Genomic DNA, 10,060 nt, shown 5'->3' on the forward strand with positions numbered 1-10,060 from the left:
CCGCCCGGTCCTCTCCACGCCTCCCCCCGCACCCCCCAGGGCTCAGTGCTCACCCTTGATCCATTCGGGTGTCACCACCTCTGACCAGAACCACTCTCCAGCGGACCACAGTGCTCCGCGCCAGACCACCCTGGGTGAGGACAAGGTCGGTTGCGGAACATGCAGCTGAGACTTTCTGGGAGCATGGAAGTTCCTGGCACATCACAGAGGTTCAAAGAGTGTTTGTGGAGTGAGCAGTCAACATTGAGGCCACCAGATGTACAGCCCCAAACTGTGCGGAGATGAGCTGAGTACACAAAACAATGACTCCTGAGGCCGGCTGGGGCCGGCCAGCCCTGAGATCAAAGGAGAGAGAGCTGCTGCTCAGCAGGGGTGACCCTCAGGGGCTCCAGGAGGGGGTCCTGCTGCATGGGGGCGGGGGTGGCGGGCTCTGAGCAGCAGGCTGAGCTGCTGTCAGGAAAGAGTATTTTTATCACCATTTCCCAGATGAAAAACTTAGGGCCAGGGAAAGGAGGGCATGCAGTTCCTGGGGCACAGCAGTGGGGGCTGAAAGGAATGTTAACACTGCTCCCCGTCTGGAGGTATCACTCTAAGTGAAACAAGCCAGTCAGAGAAAGACAAGTGTCACATGGTCTCACTCACATGTGGAATCTAATGAACAAAATAAATCGATGAACAAAATAGATCCAGAGACACAGAAGCATGGAACAGACTGATGGGAATGGGTGAGAGAGATTAACCAAAGAATTTGTCTGCATATATGCTCAACCCATGGACACAGACAATAGTGTGAAGGCCTTGGGGGGTGAAATGGTATGGGGTGGAAGGGGTCAATGGTGGAGGGTGAAGGGGACATCTGTAATAATTTCAATAATAAAGGTACATTTAAAAGAATACTTCTCCTGCCCTAGCCAGTTTGGCTCTGTGGATAGTCAGCCCTCAAACTAAAGGGTCCCAGGTTCGATTCTGTTCAAGTGCACATGCCCGGGTTGTAGTCTTGATCCCCAGTAGGGGATGTGTAGAAAGCAGCCGATTCTCTCTCATCATTGATGTTTCTATCTCTTTCTCCCTCTTCCTTCCTCTCTGAAATCAATAAAAATATATTTTAAAAAGTATTTCTCTTCCCACCTTCTAAAATCTTCAAGGTTGGACTACTAATCAAATTAACAGACAGATTAACAGGCGAAAAATCAATGTTTTAATACATGTTCATGGGAAATTCACATAGGCATGGAAATTCCAAAGATAGTGAGGCAACATGGGTATAGAAGACAGTTTTGGACAAATTAGAAGAAAGGGGGAGGGGAAATGGGGTAACAGACCTCAGAAGTGAGAGTGGGCGATTTATAGGCAGTTGAGGAAGAGCAAACACACCTGGCAGGAAATTTCATGCTAGGCAACTCAGAAACCAAGGGACATGGGGCGACGTACAGGTGAAAAGGGCAGAGAGATTCTGGAAGAAAAAGAAGGGGAAGTCTCTTCCCTTATTTTCAAATGGGAAAGCTTAAGAAATACAGACTTTATTTTCTAGAGCAGTTTTAGGTTCATAGCAAGATTGGGCTAAGAGTGCAGAAAGTTCCCATCCCAGAAACATTTAGTGTGACTAAAACCAAGTGAAGAATACTCTGTCTGTGGGTGAAATTGTAGGACAGCTCTGCATTGCGTGCTGCAGGGCATCACGTGTCCCTGGCCCCCGCCCACGAAAGGCCTGCCTCTATAGCAACACCCTCAAATTTCTGAATGCTGCCAGGGGCCAGACTCTCCCCTGTGGGGTCTGAGTGAAACTGCTGGGCGAAGCCCGAGCTCACCTCCAAGTCCTCTGGGCGCAGCAGGGGTTCTCCAAGGGGTACTCGCAGGTGCACCCTCAGCAGATTGCATCCAGCTGCTCAACATCTGTCCATTGCACACCATCCATTTGGGTTTGCTCTGCTGTAAACTGCTTATTCATATTTTTTGCCCATTGCTTCTGAATCTTTTCTTATTGATGTATATGTGGGCACACGTGTGCGCGTGCGCGCGCGTGTAACCTGTTATCTGTTCCTTTGCTGTGTGTGTGCATTGTAAGAACCTTCTCCCAGTTCATGGCCTGGATCAGTGGCCTGGACCCATTTTTGTTTGTTTCTTGGGTTGGGCATGTTAATGTAAAAAAAACATTCAAACCGGTAAAGAATTTTTGTGAGTTTATTTGAGACAAACTGTCAACAATTGGCGGGAAGCAGAACCTCAGCGGATTGGGATAATGCTCCGGAGAATGGCGGGTTACATCTGTATTTATACATTGCAATCACAGGAGGAGACGTAGGTGGGTTACATGAAATCCATGGGTAAGAGATTAGAGAGGCCGGAGAAAGCAAAGCGGGGAAACCTCTGGGATTGGGCCTAGGAGGTGACTACCCACCATCACTGCTTTTAGTTACAGTTTAATTTCAGACCATCCTTTGTGGTGACTTTAGGTCTCTGAGTCTGCAAGACCGCCATGCAGGCCTCCCCTGAGCTGGTCAGGTCAGCAGGTGGCCCCTTTTGTCCACAGGCGTTCCCAGAGCACATGGATAGTGTGGGCTCAGCTTTCCCCTCTAAGCTGAGTCAGGCCACTCCCGCCGCCATGCTGGCCGGGGTGAGTGTTGGGCTGGACAAGGTGGAGGGGAAGCTCACCGGCAGTAGCGCCCTCAGGAGGGGAACATGCGGGTGATGATGGCAAGACCAGGCTCTAGCTCTGGGGCCGGTAGGGCCAGGAAGCCTGAGAGAAAGATGTAGCCCAACAGCCCCACTCAGAGCTGTGATCTGTGAAAACGCAGAAGGGCCTCCCACATCATGGCCTCAAGTCTTCTTTCCAGAGTCGTGGAGGGCGTTCGCTGGACCTGGGCCCCAGGACACCTGGTGACTTGAGCACATCTACCCATCTCTGTCACTTCCCACCGTCTTTGAGAGGATTGATGTGCAGAGCATTGGTTAGAGCAGCACCCAGCAGTGTCAGGGTCCCCCCCGCCCCCTTTCCTAGGAAGCCCCCTGCTTTCGATATCCCTTTCCCTTGAGCCCAAAAACCTGCGAAGGAGACCTGTGAGGTCATCAGTACGGGACTGTGAGCGCCAGAAGGGACAGCACCCACGATGGCCGCTGGGTCAACTGCCATGAGGCATGACCTGCACTTTCCTGTAAGCACCTTGGGAACTCACACGCTATTACAAGTTGTAGAAGGTCAAGAATGTGGAAAAGGAGCCTTGGCCAGGTAACAGTTGGTTAGACCATCCCCCAATATGCCAAGGTTGTGGGTTTGATCCCCAGTCAGGGTACATACAAGAATCAACCAGAGAATGATTCTCTCTCACTCTCCTCCTTCCTCTCTCTCTCAAATCAATACATTTTTTAAAACCCTGGCTGGTGTTGCTCAGTGGGTTGGAGCATCATCCTGTGCACCAAAGGTGGCAGGTTTGATTCCAGGTCAGGGCACACACCCAGGTACAGGTTTGATCCCCAATTGGGACATGTGGGAGAGGCAACAACCAATGTTTCTCTCTCTTTCTTCCTAAAAACAATAAGGAAGAATGTGGATAAAGAAAGTTGGCACAGACATTAGTGTCTTTCTCAGACTCTAGGGGGTGATAGAGCTCTGAGCACAAGGCCCTCTGGTCCCGACTGCTCTAAACGCCCTCTGGCAGCATTAGAGTATTTTGGCACAGTGACCTTGAACTTAAAACAGAAGTACATCTTGGGAGAACCAAGATGGCAAAATAGGTAAACACCCATACTTTCCACCTCCCACAACCACATCAAAATTACAATTAAAATACAGAACAATCATTATTCAGAGCCACCTGAAATCTGGCTGAGTGGAAGTTCTACAGCTAGAGAACTACAGAAAGCACATTGAGACTGTAGGAGGGGTAGAGGTGAGGAGCGGGGTGGTCTGACACCCAGGTGTGGCCTTTTTTCAATGGGGAGGGATATCAAGGCTGCAGAGGCCTCCTGTGAGGAGCAAGGGGTCTTAGCCCCACACCAGCCCACCCCCAGCCCAGGGTTCCACAGCTGGGAAGAGAATTCCCCGTAACTTTGGGTTTTAAATACCTGTGGGGTTTGTGGCTGAATAACACAAGGGCTGCTGGAGACCCAGCAGTTCCTCTTAAAAGGCTAGTGCACAAACGTACATGGTCCTGCTTCCTCTGAGTGCCAGTGAGGAGGGGAGGCTTTGGGAGACCCAGGGATATACAGGGAGGAACTGGATTGTCTGGCATCAAGCAGGAAATTGGGGTGGCTTTCTCCCAGATGGGGATGCTCAAAGGGTCATTGTTTCTGTGCTGGGACCTCCCCCTTCACAGAGCTGACTGGCAGCCATATCTGAGTTTCCATCAGGCTGGTTCATACTGTTTGCTCAGCTTGGTGATTCCCTGAGACCCTGCCCCATCCATTTTGCAGCCCCACCCAAACTGTTTGCAGCTGCTTTTCTATATGAATGGCCTGTCTGGCTAAGGCTTCAAACTTTGCTAAAATCTCTCAAACAAGCAGCAGCTGGTATCAGCATGTCCCAAATCCTACATAATAAAAGCCTAATATGCAAATCGACTGAATGGCAGAACAACCGGTTGCTATGACGCACACTGACCACCAGGGGGCAGACACTCGACGCAGGAGCTGCCCACAGGCTCCAACCCGTGGCGGCGGCGGTAGGGGGCAGGCTGGTGAGCAGCAGTGCCAGGTCACCAGCCAAGGCAGGTGCCAGCGGAAGCCCCCCCCCCCCAATTGCCCCACCGGTCATCCCACAGATCATCCCTGATCGTCATCCAGGCCTAGGGACCTTACCTGTGTACAAATTTTGTGCACCAGGCCTCTAGTCTATCAATAAAAGGCCCAAAATCTGGCACTAGCACCAGCTTGCCTTGCTTCACAAGTTGGCCTTGCCTGGGCACTTCACAAGCCCAATACAGGTAGCAGCCATCTGCAGACCTCTCTATAACTCCTATGGGGTGGCCTCAGGCAGTGACTGACTTTGCACCTTCCAGGAGACCCCAGAGCCAGTGCACCCAGTGGACAGCTTCAGAACATACCAGATTACAACTCTACACATCCACAAACTACACACTCAAGGGGCAGACTCAGTGAGCACCAAAGCCCCACTAAAGTAAGTCCTGCTCCATAAGGGTGTCTACTGCACAGTTGCTCTTCCACTGTAGTCTCAGCTGGTCCTCACAGCCAATTGGCCTGGAGGTCAATTCCTCCCAGTGATGCCAATAGCAATCAAGGCTCAACTACAACACTGTGCACACAGCCCACATAGGGGCTCACTTAGAGGGCCCAGCTCACGTGACTGGGGAGGCTGAGCCATTGGGCCCTACAGGACACCTACTAAACAAAGCCCTCTACAATTCCAAGAGATATAACAACTCTACCTAATACATAGAAACAAACACAGGGAAGCAGCTAAAATGCAGAGACAAAGAAACATGTCACAAAGGAAAGAAATGGAAGCCAGCAAACTACTGGATACAGAGTTCAAAACCATGGTTATAAGGTTAATCAAGGATCTTAATGAGAGCTTCAAGGGACTTAGTGAGACCTTTCAAGGATCTTAGTGAGAATGTCAAAGACATGAAAAAGGACCAGTCAGAAATTAAGCATACACTAACTGAAATAAAGAATAATTTACAGGGATTCAACAGTAGAGTTGAGGATTCCAAGAATCAAATCAACAATTTGTGCCGAAACCGGTTTGGCTCAGTGGATCTGTCTCATCGATGTTTCTAACTCTCTATCTCTCTACCTCTCTGTAAAAAATTAATAAAATATATTAAAAAAAACCAAAAACCATTTGTAATATGAGGAAGCAAAAAACACCCAATTAGAAGAACAAAAAGAAAAAAGAATCAACAAATATGCAGATAGTGTAAGGAGCCTCTTGAATAACTTCAAGCATACCAACTGCATTATGGGGGTGCCAGAAGGAGAAGAGAAAGAGCAAGATATTGAAAACCTATTTGAAGAAATAATGACAGAAAACTTCCCCTACCTCGTGAAGAAATAGAGTTACAAGTCCATGAAGTGCAGAGAGTCCCAAACAAGAGGAACCCAAAGAGGCCCACACCAAGACACATCATAATTAAAATGCCAAGGGTTAAAGACAAAAGAGAATCTTAAAAGCAGCAAGGAAAAAGCAGTTAGCTACCTACAAGGCTGGGTTTGATTTCACCCATACAGCTGTGAACTGATTTCTCAACAGAAACTTTGCAGGCCAGAAGGGAGTGGCAAGAAATAGTCAAAGTGATAAATAACAAGGACCTACAACCAAGACTACTTTATCCAGCAAATCTCTCATTTAGAATTGAAGGTCAGATAAAGAGCTTCACAGACAAGAAAAAGCTAAAGGAGTTTATCAGCACCAAACCAGTATTACATAAAATGTTGAAGGGTAGTCTTTAAGAAGAGGAAAAAGAAAAAGAAGGAGAAGAAGGAGAAAAAAGGTAAAAAATATGAACAATACAATAGCAATAAATGCCTATCTATCAATAATTGATTCTAAAAATCAAAATAAACAAATAAGAAATCTAATAAACACAATAAACTGATGAAGAAAATAGAATTAGAGGCATGGAAACATGAAAAAGAATGACAAATCCCAGAGGAAAGGTGGGTGGGGAGGGGGTGGAAAGAGATCAACCAAGGACCTTATATGCATATATGCATTACCTATGGACACAGACAACAGGGTGGTGAAGATCTGGGGCGGGGTGGGAATCAGGTGGAGGCGGGCACTGGGGGGAAGGAGCCATATATAATATTCTCAACAATAAACATTAGAAATGAGAAGTACATCTCAGGGTTAAATCACACTGTTAGGGCTGTAGCTGTTACACATTTAAGAAAAATGGTGGGGAAAACAACCCTAAAATTGAAAACAATTTGGGGAGGGGGCCTAAAAATTGGGAAATAAAATTTTTGCATTGGAGCAACTCAATCCAGCTTGAGAAACATGCAAAATCAGAACAACCAATTTAGTTCAAGCGCTCTTTTATCTTGAAGGCGGGAAACAAAGGTGAACCCAGAAATGTGGTTGTTGCCCGGGGGCCTGGTCAAGGGCTCATGCCCAGGTTGTGGGCTTGAATCCCAATAGGAGGTGTGCAGGAGGCAGATGATCAATGATTCTCTCTCATTATTGATGTTTCTATCCCTCTCTCTCCTTTTCTTTTCCTCTCTGAAATCAATAAATATACTAGTATGTATTTTTAAAAAAAAAGAAATGCAAATTCTAGGGATCTATGTGGCCCAGAGAGACTGAGCCTGAACCTGCACTAAGTACCGCCCCCACCCTCCCCCCAACCCAAGTTGGAGGGCTGCTCCCACATTCATTCAAGTGTGTACATGTGTCTGTATTCATGTGTATGCAAATTATCTGGGGGTCACGGTCAACTCTTAGAAAATGGATTTTACTCTTGGTCTCACATGAATTTGCTAGGTTGCCCTTGGTGATTGCCATAGACTGAATGACTGTTCCCCACCTCGTAGTTCATAGGTTGAAATCCCACTCTCCAGTGTTGTATATAAGGTGGTGGGGAGTGCTTAGGTCATGAGGGTAGAGCCCTGATGAATGAGATTAGTGCCCTTATAAAGGAGACCCAGAGATTTCTCTCACCCTTTCCACCATGTGCGGACCATGTCTATGAAGCAGGACCTCACCGGATACTGAATCTGCCACCACCTTGACTTTGGACTTCCAGCCTCTAGACCAGGGGTGGGCAAACTTTTTGACTCGAGGGCCACAATGGGTTCTTAAACTGGACCGGAGGGCCGGAACAAAAGCATGGATGGAGTGTTTGTGTGAACTAATATGAATTCAAAGTAAACATCATTACATAAAAGGGTACGGTCTTTTTTTATTTTTATTCCTTTGCTAACGGGCCGGATCTGGCCCGCGGGCCGTAGTTTGCCCACGGCTGCATTAGACCCTGAGAAATACATTTCCCTTGTGATAAGCCACCCAGCTTTGGCATTCTGTTACAGAGGCCTGAATGGACTAAACAGCAGATCACAATGGCTCTGAGCATCCATCTCCTCTCCTGTAAGCGTGGGCTTCTGGCCCTGTGTCACTTAGGTTGGCTTGTCAGGGACTGTCCTGCTTTAAAGAGTGAAAACCCCACATTACAGGACCTCCTTGTGTTTGTTTCCTGTTACAACCATAACAAAGTACCACCATCTGGTACTGGGGACTGGGGATTAAGACTTTTGGAGGACACAGTTCAACCTGTAAGGGCCGACAATCCCAGGCAAGCGGGGCAGTGGCCCCTCCTACAGCTCTGTTGTTAGGGACCCCCTGCTGCGCCCCTCATTCTCAGGTACATTACCTGAGTCCATGGTTCTCAGATGTGGTCCCCGAGCTGACCCAGCACTGTACCCGCCCTCTCCCCCGCCTTTGTAAGTTCACTCAAGGCTCCGTTACAGGCACAGACAAGGTGGCCATGGGAATGGCCTGTGAGGAGTGGAACCTTTCCAGCAGCCCCCCACTCCCCCACCCCCCCTGGCCCTCTGCTTACGCCTTTTAGGGTAAAGTTCAGGACACATCAACGCCACAGCCAAGCCACCCATGAAAGTCAGAGCCGAGCTTGTGGATTTATGTGGATTCCTGGCTAATCTGCTAATGGTGGGGACAGGAGGAGGGACACAGTGATAATGCGGAGGCACCCTGGGGAGCTTAGGCAGCGCAGCGCTCCCGGCTCCCGGCTCCCGGGCAGGCAGCCTGCGGCGGTTTGGTGTGGGCCCCTTTCTTGCGCAGCAGGAAAAACTGGATGAAAGGTCTTGCTTGCTGAGGCCATAATGCTTCCAGAAGCCTCTGCTGTTCCTGGAGAAACTTCAGACCTTAGCGGTAGAAGCCAAGGCCATTTCCCAGGTGGTAATAGAGTGGAAGCTGGAGGGACCCACAGAGTCAGATGAAGCCCTCAGATGAAGGACTGAGGTCCCTGCTCCGAGTCGGGGGGTGGTGGCGGGGGGGCAAGCTGTCTGTCCCTGGACCGGGACACACCCCCTAATCTGCAAGTGCGGGACTGAGCTCCTCCGCGGGGCTGACCTTCAAGGCACCTGTTGTGTGAACTGTGGCTGACCGGAGTTTTTATGATCACAGCAGATCATCATGTTCTTGATGCCTTGGGACAGACTAGAATGAAATACTTTATATTTGGATTTGATAAACCTGCTTGGAGAGGTAATTCTTGCGTCTCCATCTCGTCTCTGGGCGGTCTGGCCCAGGCGGCACCCTGGATTCCGCCTGCCGCTGGAGGCCCGCTGCGCAGGCGCAGGCAGCTCAGAAAGCAGCGGGGACCCTGACAGCAGGGGAAAGCCCTCGGACTGCAGGCCTGGCTCAGCTCCTCGGGACTATGACTCTGCATTTTACAGGCTCTGGGAGCAGCCAGGGCTCGCATACTTGCGGCTATTACAACAGTCCCTGGCAAAAGACCGGCTCAGACGCTGGAATCAAGGCCAGAGTTGAAGGGAGTTGCCCAAAGACACATTTTAGCTGCAGAGCTGGGACCACAGCTGCCGTGTTCTGAGTCTTAATCCGAAGGCCCGTTTGTTCAGGGCTCCCCGTGGATATCGGTGTCAGGCTCAGGGGCTGCGTTCGCACGTGGTGTAGTGCCAGCACCGGGCTGAGAGTTGGTAGTCTCTGGCTCAGGTCCCTCCTCTGAAAACAGGGACGCTGAGTCAGCTGCTCTCAGCTCCTTTCCAGCCCTGACTCTAGAGCAGACGTCCCCGGTCATTCTCGGTGTTAACGTAAAAAAACCATTGAAACCGGTAAAGAATTTTTGTCAGTTTATTTGAGCCAAACTGTTGACATACGCCAGGAAGTAGAACCTCAACGAATTGAGATAATGCTCCAGAGAATGGCGTGTTACATCTGTATTTATACATTTGCAGTCAAAAGAGGGACGTAGATGGGTTACATGAAATTCATTGGTGATAAATTAAGGAGGAGGGATAAAGCAAAGCAGGGAAACCCCTGGGATTGGGTGAAAAGTAAAATGATGGACACATACTTAGGTGGGTGCAGGATCAATGAACATGATAACAAGGGAATTTGTGGTCT

The sequence above is a fragment of the Myotis davidii genome, unplaced genomic scaffold (assembly GCF_000327345.1).
Source record: "Myotis davidii unplaced genomic scaffold, ASM32734v1 scaffold762, whole genome shotgun sequence".
Classification (NCBI taxonomy): Eukaryota; Metazoa; Chordata; class Mammalia; order Chiroptera; family Vespertilionidae; genus Myotis; species Myotis davidii.